Source organism: Manis pentadactyla, chromosome 15, assembly GCF_030020395.1.
Source record: "Manis pentadactyla isolate mManPen7 chromosome 15, mManPen7.hap1, whole genome shotgun sequence".
NCBI lineage: Eukaryota > Metazoa > Chordata > Mammalia > Pholidota > Manidae > Manis > Manis pentadactyla.
In genome coordinates, this window is record NC_080033.1 from 58,613,340 (window position 1) to 58,632,173 (window position 18,834).

Sequence of the window (18,834 nt, forward strand, 5' to 3'; positions counted from 1 at the left end):
TTTCTAAGCTATAATTATTTTAGGATCTGGCAGGATCACACTGAAATGCTTTAAATGGAACTATTTTGCAGAGAGGTTTTGCTGCCTCAGCTCTTTGGAGGAAGGTGACTATGATTCAAATTCTTCTAAAGATAAATTTTTAACAAGAAAATAAGAACCTTCCTTAGTGATGGGTGAGCCCTTTGTACCAGAAAATCTCTAAGCACCTAAATTACATTGAGAGAGGGTTGGGTAAGCAACTCTTACTGGAAACGCTTCTTTGTTAAGGGAAAAGAAGTTTTCCAGTCTGGCTTCAATATCATGCTCGTGGATGTTAACTCGCCTTAGAATTAATAGTTTTTCCTCCTCCTGGAAAATGTGAAACAGCAACATCTTAAAATGGCTGATACGTGTTAGTCAGGTTGCTGTTTTTAATTTTGCTTTAAAGAAATGTCCGTAGTGCCTAGCTCCTGTTATAGACTAATGACCTTCCAAATCTCACTTTGAACAAGTTTAGACTTTAAGTTACAAGAGCACAAGTAGTTTGAGAGTCAAGTTGAAGGATGAGATACTTGCACATGGTGCTCTGCTCTACAGCCGTAATTACGGCAGGACAAATGTGCTCATTCAGTCTCTGCACCTTACTGCTAGGAAGGCTCTGGAAAAAGCTGCAAAATTAGTGCTCTGGGGGCCATTAAAGTAGAGGCAGCTTTCTGTTAACATTTTACTTAAGGACAGGAATGGGTATTTTCCTCCCCTCCTCTTTCTCCTTTCCTCTCTTCCTTCCTCTCTCCCTCCCTCCATTCCTCTTTCATCCTTTTTTTTTTTCAACTAGGGGCATATGTTGTTAAGATGTCTTAGCCAATCAGTTTAGATTCTCCACTATCTTCTAGAGTTTTTTAATTACAGGTGCAAAAATAAATTTGTTCTTGATCTTTATGACTACTTCATTTCTCATCCCATGTGGAACAAAGAGACGACTTAATCCAATTTACGAATCCTTTAACACGGGAATGGAAACTTTCAGATGAACTATTTCACTCTTAGGTCAATATCCTTTGGCCTGGGAAAATGAGTGTTAAGTAACAGCTAAGAGTAGCAAGGGAGAAAGGCATGAGTAGATACTCTCTGCCTCTGTAATACCAAAAGTTTCTTTCTAACTCTTTCTCTTCCTTGGCCTTCCTACTCTCCATATACCACTCTTCCCTAGGCATTGCTACTGTGTTTTAGATCCTCTGTAATGCCTTATAAGTTGCATGACACTTGAAAAGTATTTCGTAAAATGATTTCTTGCTTCTTCCTCAAAATGATCCAGAAGGTAGGCAAAGTGGGTGGCATTTATTTTAGGTGCTCAGGATAGTAAGCAAAGGAGAGAAAGCACTAATCACGTGTTTAGCCTTGGTCCATAGCTCCCCACCGCCACCACACACACATTTCCTAGATACACTGAAGAAGAATGGTTAAGAGTGTGGGCTTAGGAGTCTGACAGTTCACATTTTGACTCCACCACTGTGACCTTGATTGTATTACTTATTTCCTACTGCAAAATGAGGGTTCATAGGGTCAGCATCATAGGGTTGCTGCAAAAATTAAGTTAATAGAGGTAAAATATTTCAAACGCTACCTGGTACTTAGTGCTAAATACCCATTGCTACTATTTGTAACTCTCTGCTTCTTTGCTGTAGGTCCCTTGAGATTGCGCCTTTTAACTCGTGCTTTACTTCACAGAGGATTTGGGGCTGCAGTTGTATAAATCGGTTCCATCAAGCCTTTGCCCAGTGTTCATATCTGATGTTCCCTTGTGTGTATATAGCTCAGACGGTCCAGAGGTCCTTCAAGGAGTTTCTTCTTGTAAGTTGTACAGGAGTACAGTACAGGAATTTGCATTTCAATCTTTCAATACCCAACTTCTAGTGATTAATTTGGCCAGAGGAAAGGATGGCTTGTAGTTTGCTTTTGTTTGCCTTACCTTGATGGGCAAGAAGCTTAAATGTAAACAGAATAGAGAAGGTGGAATAGGTTCCACAATTTGCCCACTGCCGTTGCCTGTTTTTTGAAGTGGTTCCGATACCCAGGCTGGGAACTGTAGCATCTAAAATGAGAATGTGAGAGTGAATGAACTGTATGTGAAACAAAATTGAAAAGAATACACACAAAGGAATGCAGAAAGAGGATCTTTCTACCTCACAACACAGGAAAAGTTTTTAGAAATACTAGCCTGCAAAATAGACATCTGGAAGAGGCATGGGAGCCAGTGAGTAAAAAGTAAACTCCCACAGAGAAAAGATTTGAGTAGTGTTGCCGTGATAGCTTCTGCATGTAAGAACCCACCAGTGATACAGGCTTTGGAAGGCTGTGACTGTATCCAAGAGCATTCCCCAATTTTAATCAGAAGCAGTGATGGAAATAAAGTTGCTAATACTGGTATAAAAGGGCTAGTAAAGGCTGTGGAGGATGACTGGCGGGATTTTCCTTTTCTCTGAGGATCATAACCTATAAATGTAGCTTTGGAATATTGCCTATAGTTAGGATATTATCATATGGTGTCTACATTTGATTCTTTTGATATATGGCTCTAAGTTTGATTCTGTTTGAATAGTTTTCAGTCTGATTTGTATTCAGCTGGATGTGTCAGTACTGTACGTAGAGTGCTCCACTGTTGCCTCATTTTACTTGTTTCCAATAAGAAATCTGCAGTCACCATTATTTTTTAATGTATTTTTTCTCTAGTTGTTTTTAAGATTTTTCTCTTTATTGCTAATTTTATCACATGTTTTGAATATGATGTGCCTTCATGCACTTTTATTTATGGTTCTTGTGCTTGGTGTCCGTTGAGCTTCTTGGATCTGTAGGATATTATTTTTCATTAAAATCATAAATTCTTAAGTCATTATTTCTTCTAATTTATTTTTTCTGTACCCTCCCCCTTCCCATCTTCCCCAATTGTATATGTATTAGGCCATTTGAAATTAATGCACAGTTTACTGATGCTGTGGTTTTGTGATGTTTTGTTTTGAGGGAGGAGGGTTTACTTTCTTCTCTGTGTTTCATTGTTGATAATTTCCAATGCTGTGTTTTCAAGTCTACTAATCTTTTCTTCTACTCTGCCATTAATCCCATCCATTGTATTTATTCAACTCAGACATTATAGTTTATATCTCTAGAAGTTTGATCTGGGTCTTTTTTTATATCTCCTACATCTCTGCCTAATTTTTGAACATAAAAAATATGGTTATAATTGCTTTACTGTCATCCTCTGCTTATCCATATTAACATGTACATAAGTTCTGAGTTAGTTTCAGTTGAGTGATTTATTCTCCCCATTATGAGCTGTTGTCCTGCCTCTTAGCATGTCTGGTAATCTTTAGTTGGATGCTAGTCATTGTGAATTTTGCCTCACTAGCTGCTGGATATTTTTCTAATTCCACAAACATCCAGTTTGTTCTGGGATGCACTTAAGTTACTTGGAAACAGTTTGATCCATTTGAGTCTTGTTTTTAAGTTTTCTTGGGCAGGATCAGGACACTATTTACTCAAAAGCTAATTATTTCCCATTACTAAAAAGGACTCTCAGAATGCTACTCAGATGTCCCATGAAATTATCCTTACCCTGTGTGAGCATCAGGTGCTGTTCCCTCTTATCCTTTGAACTAGTTATTTCCAGCCTCATGTAGTTTCCTAACGTGCATGCACTGGTCAGAGCTATTCTGGATACTTCTGGAAGTCTCTGTGAAGATCTCCAGAGGTCTCTCTTCTCTGGAAATTCTTGTTGTCATGATCTCCCCATACTGAGCTTTATCTCCTCAACTTGGGAGTCTGCTGGGTTCCATCTAGGTTCCACAACCTGTGCTGTGACCTGGAAACTCTTTCAAGACAGTAAGGTGGCATAATATAAGGCTCACCTTGTTTGTTTATCATCTCTCGTGGGGGGGGGGGGGCAGGAATCACTGTCCTTCACTGTGTAATGTCCTGGGCCTTGAGAACCATTCTTCCATATATTTTGTCTTATCTTTTTAGTTGTTTCAGCTGGGAAGGGTATGTCTTAGTCTCTATAACTCCATCTTAGCTAGAAGAAAAAGTCAAATTTAGTTATTAAATGTATACAGTGAGAATCCTGCATGCCTTTCTAAAGTGCTACTTATCCTTGTGGAATGTCCCAAAAGGTTTGAATTCACATAGGAGTCTTTATCCCCAGCAGATTTCTCTGGACATGACATGGTACTGACTCACTCTTAGGATCAAGAATGGTAACTAACTCATGCTTTTGCTTAACCACAGTAATCACAAGTGGAAGAAAGGTAGGTAAATGCATAAGTTCTAGCCAGTTTTTGCCATGCCATAATGCCAAATAGCATGGGAAAACCATTTCTTAGGTTTTAAAGTTGTAAGTGCATAGAAGACAGAGATAAGACTGATGGTAAAACACTATTTTAGCTCTTCCTTCTTAACTATAAGAGCTATCACTATTTATAAAGTTTTTCAAGTCCTTTTTTAAAAATTAATTTCAGAGATACCACCTCACACCAGTTAGGATGACCAACATCTAAAAGACAAGAAACAAATGCTGGTGAGGATGCAGAGAAAGGGGAACCCTCCTATTGTGTTGGTGGGAATGTAAATTAATTCAACCATTGTGGAAAGCAATATGGAGGTTCCTCAAAAAACTAAAAATAGAAATACCTTTTAACCCAGGAATTCCACTTCTAGGAATTTACCTGAAGAAAACAAGATCCCAGATTTAAAAAGACATATGCATCCCCATGTTTATTGCAGCACTATTTACAATAGCCAAGATATGGAGGCAACCTAAGTGTCCATCAGTAGATGAATGGATAAAGAAGATGTGGTACACATCTGGAATACACTGTGGAATATTATTCAGCCATAAGAGGAAAACAAATCCTACCATTTGCAACAACATGGTTGTAGCTAGAGGCTATTGTGCTCAGTGAAATAAGCCAGGCAGAGAAAGACAAGTACCAAATGATTTCCCTCATTTGTGGAGTATAACATCGAAGCAAAACTGAAGGAACAAAACAAAAGCAGATTCACAGGCTCCAAAAATGGACTAGCAGTTAACAAAGAGAAGGGGGTGGGGAAGGTGGGTGGAGAGGGAGAGAGAAGGTATTAAGGGGCATTATGATTGTTAGCACACGTAATGTAGGGGGGGTTTAGGGAAGGCAGTATAGCACAGAGAAGACAAGTAGCGATTCTGTAGCATCTTACTATGCTGATGGACAGTGACTAAATAGGGTGTGGAGGGAGGGACTTGATAATATGGGTGAATGTAATAACTACAGTGTTGATCATGTGAGACCTTCATAAGATTGTACATCAATGATACCTTAATAAATATAAATAATTTCACAAGTCTTCCTTCACACAGATCATTTTTCAAGCCAACTAAATGTGGCTCAAACATATCCATTAATTTGAAAGTGTGACTCTCACTTGAGTTCATGGCACTAATACAGAGAAATGTTACAAATCAGGTCCAGCATACACTAGTCATTCTCACTAAACTCAAATCATGTTTTCATTGTTTGTATGTTTGTTATTTTGGCAGAAATTTATTCCTACATAAATTGGACATAGAATACATCCATAATAAGTGAAATTCTTTACCTACTCTCAAAATTCTCAAGATTTGTTCCAGGGTGCCTTACTATACTTTTCTGAAGATAATCTGCTCCACTAAAATCAGCCTCCCTTCCAAACACACCCTATAAATTCCCTTCATTTAAAGGCTTAACTGTCATTTACTCCATATCTCATCACATTGACTCAGTCCCTTTTCTGACCCCTTATAGCAGCATACATATAATGCCTTGTTTGGCAGTCATTCATGTATGTGTCTCATTCTTAGCCTGCTACCCTACATTTACATTTACTGTTTGAATGACTGAGTAAATAAAGAATGAAGAAAATGGTATTCACCCTCATCTTTATGCTTTTTATGGGAAGAGAGGTCTTAAATGGGTTAGTACTAAAAATTGTATATAATTAGGATGGAACACTTAAAAAAAATTTCAGTCCCCAAACATTCTGTAAAGGGAGGGAGATACTTTGCAGCCAAAAGTAAAGGCAAATAGAAATCAATGAAAAAAATTACACTGGACAGAATAAGAACTATTCTAGGTAAATACTTTCTCTTTAGGAGACAAAATAATTGTAAAAAAAAAAAATCCTAGGAATTTGGCAGTAGCAGTTAAAAACCTTTGTAGTTGTCCCCAAGTTGAAAGGTGGTATTAAGTAGTTATTTGAAAGGAGTTATATGGTTATGTTTTTCTAATAAAAATGGAAACATTTGTAGAATATTTGAAAGCTAGTCCTCACCCAAAACCTAGAAAGAACTTCAGAATAATACCCTAATAGAGATAATTATGAAGTCTGAAATTTGCCTTCAGTTTATACTACCTGGTTTCTTCAGCTGGCTCATGAGAAAAAAAGTCACATGCAATATTTTAATGATTTTTCTCTCTGTAAAATCTCAAACAACATGGATGTTTGTAGAAATACAATAGAAAGAAGTGGCATATAGAAGAAATAGTTGCAGACTTCTACAGCTCCATTTAACAGGAGCTGATTTTATAGGTCTGAGCTATAGGGCATCCCTTCTAATTTAAAACATTTTTTTCTCTCAAAGAGATAGATGTACAAGGAAATATCCTCCTTCCCCAAGAAAAGCTGCATTCCCAGAATTGTCATGGGTAACTCTTACCAAGCCTTTAAGGCCAAGCAGAGGCAGTTCAAAGCCACTAGAGAAGGATAGGTGAATATAAAAAGATGTGAGGGGAGAAAAACCTCCACTTAAGACCCAAATTAAAATTCCAAACACACAAAAAAATTTTACCAAGAGAGCAAAAAACCCAATGGCCTATGATCTGATGGCCTATGATCCACTAACAACTACTAATTATGAAATAAAAGCCAACAGGTATGACTGTTGGAAGGAAATAATCAGATCAAATTTAAAATCCTATATATGAAAAATATACTGAGTTAAATTTAAGAAGTGATAACCAGGGAGATAATGACTTGGCCATTTTCCAGAATGTAAAAGAACTTTCCAGACTAAAAGTATATACGACATAACAAGAAGGATTAAATGAAGTAAGTCTACACTGAGACACACCCCAGTGCAATTACAACTGTAAAATATTTTTGTCCTTGGTAGCATTTATGATTTTTCTCTTTATGCTTAATAATTGGAAAAGAAAACTGTGAGACTTTTTACCAGCAAGAACATACATGAGACAGTGGAATAACAGCCATAGGTACTGAGAGAAAAAAAAAAAACAATGTAGATTTCTATATCCAGCTAAACTATCATTCAGGAGTGCTGATAAAGACATTGTAGGAAAATTGTAATAGAAACTAACTTTTCAATCTCTCATAATCACCCCTTGGAAACAGAATGACTAGAATAATGAAACCAAAATCCACACACAAGATCTACCAAGAAAAAAAAAAAACCCTAGGTGGTATCTTCATAAACCCCAAAATCTAAGTGGAAAGGGACACACCAAAACTGCATTGGCTGCATGGCATGAACAAATGTCTAAGAAGAGGTAACAGATGATCTTGAGTACAGAGAAACCCTTAAGATAACCAACAGGTACTCATGAGAACAGTTGGATTGATAAAAGGTTTTGCATGCTTTAACTATAGGGTCATGGAGATGGGAAGCAAGGCAAAATAAAATATCAAAGGGGTGGAACTGAAGTTCCTCTTTAGGACAAAATACCCTAATGAGGAGAAACTGTAATCAAGAGAATTCAAATTCAGCAAGATATGGAAAATAAGAGCAGGAAAAAGAAAGCCAGCTTCAAAGTGAGAAAGAGCACCAGACAAAACTGAGGGGAACACACAATTCTCAGTATGAGACCATATTTTTAAAACCTTCATATAAATAACGTAAGAAGGATCACCAGATGCAGGTCACTCGGCCAGCTGCACCAGGGGACCACGCCTGCTCAACAGTACACCCACAGTAGTGGCTGGTCATTGCAGCCAGCCACGCTAGGGGCCAGCTGCACTGGGGGTAGACCCTGCTCACCAGTGTGTCTGTCTTAGTTGTATCCAGTCATTGCTGACAGCCAGGCTGAGGGCCAAACCTGCCTGCCCACCAGCCCGCCTACATCAGTCATAGCCCCATCGCAACAGGCAGGCACATGCAGCCCATACAAGAGACACATCCTGAGACACACTGATTCTGGTGACTGAACTACTGAGCCCCACTAGAGTCCTTCTACATGATGCCACCTCTTTGAAGACCAGTAGATGTAGCTGACCTACCTAATACACAGAAGACAAAAAAAACAAAAAAGATCATATGATGATACAGAGAAATAGGTTCCAAATGAAAGAACAAGACAAAACCTCAGAAAAAGAACTAAATGAAATGGAAATAAACAATCTAACTGATAAAGAATTCAAAGAAATGGACATAAAGATACTCATCAGAATTGAGGGAAGAATGGATGAACTCAGAACTTCAACAAAGAGATAGAAAATATAAACAAGAACCAATCAGAGATACAATACAATAACTGAAATGACAAATGCACTAGAGGGAATCAATAGCAGATTAGAGATTAGAACAGTGATCTGACTTTGAACAGCACATTAGACCAGATAAATTTAACAGATATGTACAGACCACTCCATCAAAGAAAAGAATACATGTTCATTTCAAGTGCAAATGGAACATTCTCCAGGATAGATCACATGTTAGGCCACAACACATGTCTCAATAAATTTAAGTCATGGGAAGCACCCAACCTGAACAGCAAAAAGAAAAAAGAATTTTAAAAAATGAGAATAAGTTAAGGGACTTCTAGAACATCAAGTGTACTAATATTCACATTGTAGGTGTCCCAGAAGAAGAGAAAAAGAGGCAGAAAACTTATTTGAAGAAATAATAGCTGAAAAACCTCCCTTACCTGTTTGAACTTTATACCAACTGTATCACTTTCATAAAATGTGTCTTAAATGTTATTCAAAACATAATGAACCTTAGAACAAAAATTGCATGTTATACCATATGAGCCTACTATTACAGTGGGCCAAAAAAGAGGATCCGTCTCAGGTTTATTCCAGTGAAGAAGAGATTTAGATAAAAATGTTGCTTCCAATAGGCACAACTTACCTCTTTGGACAAAGTTTGGTCCCTGGTGACAGTCTGGGTCTAGGCATTTTGGTATAGTAATGCCACAGGAGAGTCTTACACACTGGTAATAAAAAAGTCACTTCGGTTCTGGGAACAAGAGAACCAAACAGGAGACGATGAGACTTAAAAGTGTGTCACTTGGGGATGAAGGCATTTCTCTGCCATAAACCTGGAGATTTACTCCCCACCATATCATTTGAATATAATGGCAAAGAAAATACACTAAAGCAAATGCCCAGAATCCTGGGGTGGTAAGGACACCTATGAGCTTAAACAGTTCTAAGATTTTCTAAAAATGGTTTGTTCTTTTGGATTGCTGGAAGTGAATTACTAGGTATTTTTATGTACTCCAAAACACTTTTCAGGAGAGCAATACTCACAGGAGGAAAAGTTGAGACAATCAGAAGGAAGTTCTTTTTGTTTATAAATTTAGTAAAACTTTAGTAAATTCAGTAATGTTTTAATGCTAAGAATATGAAAGAAAGAAAATTCCATACAGTAGTTAAAACTGATTCAGCTAAGAATACTTCACTGAATCCTCTTTTCTAAAGACACATTATGTCTATCTTTCGTTTCTATCAGTTTTAGTCTCTTGCCTACTCCTCAGCTTGCTGCCTCAAACCCTGTTTTGAATGGGGACAAAATATGCACATTCCCGAGCTTGCTGGCTTGCTTTTTCTTTTCTCCACATGTAGCATACCTGACTGCCTCCTCCCTTTTTCCTTCCTTCCTTCCTTGTCTGTGGCTTGGGATCCCATTTCCAAGGACTGACTATTAATGCCCTTTCTTACAGTGCACTGAGGAAATCACAGGACATCTTTTCCTCTTCTGTGTATTTTCATAATCGAAAATTCAAGTAAAATAGTCATGTTGCTCAAGCCTCTTTTACCTTGCTGAAATGTTCCTTTGGTAAAACACTGTAACAGTATGAAGAAACATCATAACAGTATGATAAAGATAAAAGCAAGAAGGAAATATTTTCTGAAATGTCACTTCTTCACTTTCTTTTTAAAGAATAATATATGTCAGGGTTTTTTTTTAATTTAAAGTTCCATTATATATAAAGACTGGTTATATTAACACACAATAAATTGTAATTATCAAGAATTTACAAGTGATATTCTACATTTTGATATCTAAATGCAACCATTACAGCTAACATTTTTAAATGTAAGCGCTCAATATCAAAGCATCCTAGTTTATTCAGTTTTAGTTTTGGACTCAGCACTTTAAAGCCCTGATTCCTCATTTATAGACAAGCAAGAGTCAAAGGCCAAGTGTATTTTTGAAAGTAGCCACCTAGTTCTTGTCTGTTCTACCATAACTATGAGAAATTATAAACAGTGCCAATCTAGAATATGGCCTCCTCTGACTACCCAAGAAGACCAGAATGTAAACCCTGGTATAAATAAGATATTCTAATCTGTAAAGGAATGAGCTTTCAGGACTCTAGGAAAGAGAGTTGAAGGGATGGCAATAGACGCACCAAACCCAGGCAACAGTCTCGTCTGGGAAGTCGGATATCCATTCTGGATTAATCTGATAGCTCTCTTAATAAGAGAAAACATCAAAAAAAGAAGAAGGAAAACAAGCTGGCAGATACACTATAGATAATGGAGTATCGTGGCTAATTATGTGAGAGTTTTGCTAGCCATATCTAGTGGTTCCCTTTCTTCAGACAAAAACCTCCTTGACTTCTTAATGTGCCTTGACAGGACACCTGTCTGCAGTCTTGCAGGACATCACTCAAAAGGATCTCCTTGGTCCTTCTTAACAAAAGACTTTAATACTTGCTGAACACAGACAGAGAATGACAAGCTTAGACTGCTGCTGCCTCTTACTTACGTTTTGTTTGGGTCATTTCTGAGCCTTTTCTAGGATCTGTCCACTGTTCAACACCTTCCAGTTTGTGTGAAGATGAAACTGAGGCAGTGGCGAACCTTATAAAACATATTTTGATTTCAAAGAAGTCTGTGTTTCTGTATGCTTACAGTTGTAGGCAAAGAAGCTTTGAATTTGAGAGATTGTAAAACCTGACAAGAAGATTCTGCCACATTCTGGTGCTTGAGGCTCCCAAAGAAGCCCCGTGTAGAACATCTGACTATCCTCCAACAAGGACTGTCCTCTAAGGCGTCAGAAGGAAAGGTGACAATCACATTCAGACTCTTCATGGACTGGCCCTCTATCCAGACAACTGCATGATATCTAGGTCTTTGACACCCTGAGGACAACATTTTGTCAGTTGTACAGGAACCAGGTTATCTTGCAATGCAGTGAGTTGTACCATAAGCATTTATTTCTGTTTACCAGGCAGAGCAATAATAGGAGCAGATGCTCCTTTAAATCCTACTTGTTTCTCTTTTCTCTCACCAGACCAGCTCTTCAACCTGGCTCTCCAACCTGGGGCTGGAACTGACTGGGACTTTGGACTTTAAAAGGCTTAGTTACTGTTTGTTCTTTTTTCTAATAATCACAATGGTTTACTCCCTTTTGAGGCAGGGGCCTGGTGTAATGAGTCGATGCTTCTGTTAACTCTTAAGATTCCTTAATTATTTCCACCATTTTCTCCATGTGTGTTTCCCTCACTGACCGTGTGAATTGGAGGCAGGCTGCTGGTTGTCAGAGACTGGTGAAGTCACTGGCCTTCCTTGTTGGCAAATAACTGAATTCTGTAGTATCTGTAGTATTGGACAGAATATCCCGTCTCGGAGTTTGTGCAGCACCTTCTGTTTTTAGTTTACTGGTGATCGGGGCACATCACAAGAACTTGGGAGTGCAGCTAAAGCCAAATCAGACTTGACAGAAAATTATTAGCAGGGTACAGAAGGAAAAAAGATCCCCCTTCCTTTCTGTAATCAGGTTAATATGTGCATGGAATGTTTCACTTAAAAAGGTAGTGTGTTTTGGCAAAGCTGGTTTCTTAAGTAGAATTTCAGTTCCCATTATGCGAGGCTATCCATTGCTGCTCTGGCAGGGCCTTTGATCAGTGAACTCGGTGGGGGAGAAGGGCATAGGCATATTAATAACTTCAACATGTGGCCCTTCGGCCCAGCTGTACCCTTGACTTGGAAAAAGGCCAACGGGAAAGGGTTTTCTTAACATGACCTATGTATGCATATTTTGGAATCGGGTAAAGGGAAGATAGGGGTTCAAAGAAGGAAATAAAATCTGGTTTTATAGTAGTCCTTTCTCTTGTCCCTGTTCCCTGTTTGGGGCATTCTGCTACTACATATTTGGATCCTGTGGATTCTGGCTCCATTCTCAACTTTTACTATCTTCATTCCTTCTGCTATAATGTTATAAAGATTAAAGCTGCTGGTTTAATTTACATACCAGCTCAGGACAAGGTTAGGGAAAAGCAGGGGGCTCTGTAAGAGTCTATAGGGATGAGAGATTAATGGGAACCAGGTGCATGAAATAAGAGCCCAGGGTCCATTTTGCCAGGACTGTATCTTTTGCCCTTTCCCCCTCTGCATTGGTATTTTGACTGTTTTATTTTAACAATCACAGGCTTTAGACCTCATTAAATTACTGCCAAAGACTAGAGCCCAGCTTGCTCTTTTCTTATGTTTTTTTGTATTATTTCATACCAGTCTCCTTTCATTTTCTTTTTCTGGGATGTTCATTTGCCATGTATCCCCGTCTGGTCCTGAAAAGGTTCCTGAGTGACTCTACATTATAGTCATGGAGACCAGGCTTAACTCATCACAAGTGGCTTTTTAATGGTGACCTCAGTTGGCATTCATCTCTTGTTCTCAATCTCTCCTCCTCCTCCTCCTCCTTTGATTTTATGATACTGTTATCATTTCCTTGATCCTTCCTTCTATGAGTCTAATTCCCTAACTGCCTAATACCAACTTGTAACAAAGGATTAGCAGGGAATGATCCCAGGGGTGGGACGTGATACCCAGGGGTACTATATGAGGATATAGATTTGACGTCTGTAACAAAGGCCAAAATAACAATGGTTTAAACAAGACAGCAGTTGATCTTTTGTCAAGCATGAGTCAAGCATGAGCACTTTGGAGCTAAAACATAACTCCGTCATTTCAGGAACCCTGACTCCCGCCCTGTTCCTTTCTTAGTCCTAGCACATGACTTCTATCATATGGTCTAGGATTACTTCTCTAGCTCCTGTCCCCATATTCCCTTCCCATTCCTGCCAGTAGAAAAGGAGAAAGTGGGAGGAGGCATGTTCCTTCCATTTTTAAAGGTGTTAAGTCGTACTTACTACTTCTTATATTCCATTGTGCAGAACCTAATCACTTGGCCACATTTAGCTGTCAGGTTGACTGGGACCTAAATTCTTTAGCTGCTGGTCTTTCTTTGCCACACAAACCCACTCAACATTTTGTTGCAGACAACTATGGGGGTTATGAAATTGTAAAATAGTTATAAACTGAATGAGCACAGTTATGTTATCTTTTTGGAAAAGGTGAGAATTAGAAGAAAAGAATGGGTAACAGTGTGATGGCCATGGGTATCTTGTTTGTTTTTGAGCTACTGTTCTCTGATCACAGCATTTATCATTCAACAGAGCAAGCATGCCAGGTACTGTAGAAGGCTCTGAGCCTACAAAAGCATCTTCAACACAGGCCTTACCTTTATGTCCCACAGACATAAGAAAAAGTCAGACAGCAATGCTGATGTGCATGGACATGTGACTTCATTGGGACTCTCATGAGGAGTTTGTAGAATAGATGAAAGGACTAAGTAGGAATGAGATAATAAAAGGCCTTATATGTCAGGGTAAGATTTAAATTCATCCTGTAAAAGTCCACTGTGAGATACGAAAGACAAATTAGCAAGAAATAACATGAATAGATCTAATCTTAAGGGTATAATTTCTCTATAAAAGAAATACTTGATGAATTTGACATGAAAAATTTTTTTAATCTCAGTTCAAACATCATAAACAAAATCAAAAGACAAATGACAAAGTGAGAAAAATATTAACCACACATGACAGACAAGAAGCTAATTTCCTCACATAATACCAAAAAAAAAAATTCTAAAGATCAATAATACAAGAAAAAAGTACCCAAAGATATGACCAGATACTTCACAGAAAAAAGAAATTACTGACTTTCAAATACAGAAAATATGCTCAACTTCTCTTAAAAGAAATTAAAAACTTGACATATTAAATCCAAAATCTGATAATATACCTAACTGGTAAAGTTCATGGGAAACAGGCACTTGGGGCAAAGAGCGTTAATCCAAAGTAAAAGGAGTTATTTATCATAAAAAGTGGTATACCCCACTGTGGGAAACAGGCTCTAAAATAGCTCCCAATGATCCCTGCTTCCTGGTATGGAAGCCCTTGTGTAATCTTATCCCCTTGAGTATGGGCTGCACGTAGTGACTCTCTTTTCACTAGAAGAATGTGGCAAAAGTGATAAGATTCTATTTCCACGATTTAGGTACAAAAGAACTCTGGCTTCCATCTTGCTCACAATCCTGCTTTCTCCCTCACTCACTCTGAGGGCACCAACTGCTACATTGTAAGCTGCTCTTTGGAGAGGCCCATGTGGCAGGGAACAGGTATTACAGCCAATAGCCAGTAAAGACCGGAGATCTCCCAACAGCAGATGAGTGAATTTGGAAGTGTTATCTACCCACAACTGAGCCTTAAGATGACTGCAGCCCTGGCCAACAATTTGCAACCTTATGTCAAACTTGAGGACTGTAACTCTGGAGGGAAAATAAGTTCCCAGTCCAGGGCAAATTACCTTTGAAGCCGAAATCATTCAAAGAGAGAAATAAAGTGGGAGAAACCCATTTATTGCTTACAAGCAGTGGTCCACTTCTGCTCGCCTGTGTCTCTTGTGACCCTGCTGTAAAAAGGGACCCCAGCAAACCTCTCTGATCCAGATATTCCCTCACTGCCCCCACCTTGTAATCACCTATTGATGTGGAAATGGACTACTTCTCTCCACCCCTTGGAAACACCTATTGATATGGAGATGCACTAGGCCAGGAGAGAGATTCTGGAAATATTTTATTTACAAGGACCTAGGTCAGCTGTACCTGATTCCCAAGCCACAAAAACTGGGATAATAAATATTTGTTGTTTGAAGTCACTAAGCTTTGGGAAAAATCTGCTACACAGCAATAGATAACTAATACATATTTTCATACATGTAAGTGGAGGGCTGCCTTGGCTTTGGAAACAGGTAGTTGGCAGAGCCTGGAAGGATTTTGAGGAATACGTAGAGAAAGCTTAAATTGCCTTGAACACACTATTAGCAGAAATTTGGACTTTGAGGATGCTGCCATTAAGGGCACAAAAGGAAGTGAAGAACATGTCACTGGAAAGGACAAGAAGGAGCCTTGTTATATAGTGGCAGAAATCTTAATATTGCCTTAGGTTACATGGAAAGCATGATATATGTTGAATGAACTAGGTGACGTGCTTCCCAAACTGGTAAAGTTAATGCTTAATTTTTTCTTGATGATTATAATAAAATGAGAAGAGGAGATATATACAGAAGGAAGAATGGTAAAGCAAAAAGGAATCAGAACTGAGAAGTATGTTAATATGAGGGAGTAGGAAGCACAAAGAATTCATCTCCCTAACTATACATTGGTCCTGGCCAAATCTATCTGATATAACTATTTTGGAATTCAGGAGTCTATTTAAAGGCTTGCAACTTCTAGGGGAAGACTTGGACAGTAAATCAATTTAGGTCTATTTCAACTCCTAGTCCATTGCCCACTCACTAGACCAGTAGCCAGCATCCATGTATGTGTTCTAGGAGCAGCTTGCATGCAGTTTGCCAGAGTCAGGATAGTCAATAAGGACTCTGTGCTCCAAATATTGGGGATCTATGCTCTCATTGCTGATTGCTCCTTCTGACTGCAGAGAAATAGACATGGAGATGGGCCACCATTACTGGAAGCACAATCCCTCCTGCTGAAATGACTTAGATAAGATTTAAAGGGTGGTCACATTTCCCACCCCTTCATTTTTCTTTTTCCCCTTGTGTGAATCAGACATTTAAAGTCTAGGATATTCAAAAGAACTGTATATACAGGGGAATTTAGAAATCCCTGCATATGCCTAGGGAAAGGTGCAGGCTCAGAAAGCACTCAAAAGACCTTAAGTTTAACATCCCAGGCTGATTGTTGGCACAGATAGCCTATAACTAAAAAAAAAAAAGAGAGAGAGAGAGAGAGAAAATCTGTTTAATTAAATCAACAGAACTGTCCACTGAATCAATAAAAACACTCTAGCAAAGTGACAAATATCAGATGGCAGATTATCAAGACAAAAATTTTAAAACATCTATCTTTAAGATAGGTACAGGATATCTACAGGAAGACATGGAGAAACCCAATAAAATGAGGTAGGAACAGTGGAAATAGCAATGAAGAGTCAGAAAACATAAAAAGAAAGATAAAAAAGAAATACTAAGTTGCAAAGTACATTAACTCAAATGAAAAATCCTCTACAGGGATGTCAAAAGCATATTTGAATAGGCAAAACAAAGAATCAGCAAGCATGAAGATAGGATAATTGAAATTATTGGCTCTGAAAAGAAAAGGAAAAAGGATTGAAGAAAAGTGAGCAGGGCCTAAGGTACTTGTGGGACACATCAGATGGAAAGACATACACATCATAGTAGCCCCAGAAGGAGCAATACAGAGAAAGGGGCACAGAAATTATTTGAAGAAGTAATGGTTGGAATTTTTCCACATTTGATGAAAAAAATGATTATAAACATCCAAAAAGCTCAACCAACTCCAAGTAGGATGAACTCAAAGAAGCCCACACCAAGCTACACTGTAATCAAATGGTCAAGATCCAAAGACAAAGACAAAATCTTGAAAGTAGCAAAAGAGAAGCAACTCATCCCACATAAAGGATCCTCAGTAAGATTATAAGCAGATTTCACATCAGAAATCTTGGAGGCCAGAGGACTGATACATCTAAAGTGCTGAGTGAAAAAACCATCAACCAGGAATCCCATATCCAGCAAATCAAAGTGAGAGAAAAATTCAAACATCCCCTGATAAACAAAAGAAAGTTTATTACCACTAGATTTAGCCTGCAAGAAATGCTAAAGTGAGAAGGACAGGGAAGATGGCAGCGTGAGTAGAGCAGCGGAAATCTCCTCCCAAAACCACATATATCTATGAAAATATAACAAAGACAACCCTTCCTAGAATAAAGACCAGAGGACACAGGACAATATCCAGACCACATCCGCACCTGAGAGAACCCAGCGCCTCACGAAGGGGGTAAGATACAAGCCCCGGCCCCGCGGGAGCCGAGCGTCCCTCCCCCCAGCTCCCGGAGGGAGAAGAGCAGGAAGAGCGGGAGGGAGACGGAGCGCAGGACTGCTGAACACCCAGCCCCCGCCATCCAGACCAGAGTGCAGACACAGTACATGCCCAGGGGACCCTGGGTGCTAGGAAAACAGGGCAGCAAGAACAGTGAGCAGGTACCGGAGGCCAGGCGCCGGAGGACATAAGAAAAGCGCGTGACCAATTTTTTTTTCTTTTTTCTTTTTTCTGCTTTGTTTTGGCGAGCACTTTTTGGAAGTCTTAAAGGGATAGGGACCCCAATACTAGGGAAACAGGGCAGCAAGAACAGTGAGCGGGCACTGGTGGCCTGGCGCAGGAGGACACCAGAAAAGAGAGCGCCCATTTTGTTTTATTTTGGGGTTTTTTTGCTGTTTTGTTTTGGCAAGCGTTTTTTTTGGAAGTCTTAAAGGGATAGGGACCCCAATACTAGGGAAACAGGGCAGCAAGACCGGTGAGCAGAGGCCTGAGGCTGGCGCTGGAGAAAAAAGAAAAACGAGCGGCCACCTTTTTTTTTAATTAAAAAAGTTTTTTGTTTTTTGTTTTTTTTTAATTTAAAATTTTTTTTCTTTTTCTTTTTTTTTTTTTTGGTGGTCGTTGTTTTGTTTTGGCGGGTGCTTTTTGGAAGTCTTAAAGGGGCAGGGCGGGACACTTAATCCAGAGGTAGGGAATCCGGGGATCTCTGGGCACCCTAACCCCTGGGCTGCAGGGAGCAGGGAGGCCCCTTACGGAGATAAATAGCCTCCCAGCCGCTCCTGCTCCAACGCGACTCCACCATTTTGGAGTAGCTGCCCGAGCCAGGCCACGCCCACAGCAACAGCGGAGATTAACTCCATAGCAGCCGGGCAGGAAGCAGAAACCCTGTCTGCGCGCAGCTGCCCAGCACAAGCCACTAGAGGCCGCTGTTCTCCCAGGAGAGGAGGGCCACAAACCAACAAGAAAGGAAGTCCTTCCAGTCGTCACTCGTCCCAGCTCTGCAAACTATTCGTATCACCATGAAAAGGCAAAGCTACAGGCAGACAAAGATCACAGAGACAACACCAGAGAAGGAGACAGACCTAACCACTCTTCCTGAAAAAGAATTCAAAATAAGAATCATAAATATGCTGACAGAGATGCAGAGAAATACGCAAGAGAAATGGGATGAAGTCCGGAGGGAGATCACAGATGCCAGAAAGGAGATCGCAGAAATGAAACAAACTCTGGAAGGGTTTATAAGCAGAATGGATAGGATGCAAGAGGCCATTGATGGAATTGAAATCAGAGAACAGGAACGCATAGAAGCTGACATAGAGAGAGACAAAAGGATCTCCAGGAATGAAACAATATTAAGAGAACTGTGTGACCAATCCAAAAGGAACAATATCCATATTATA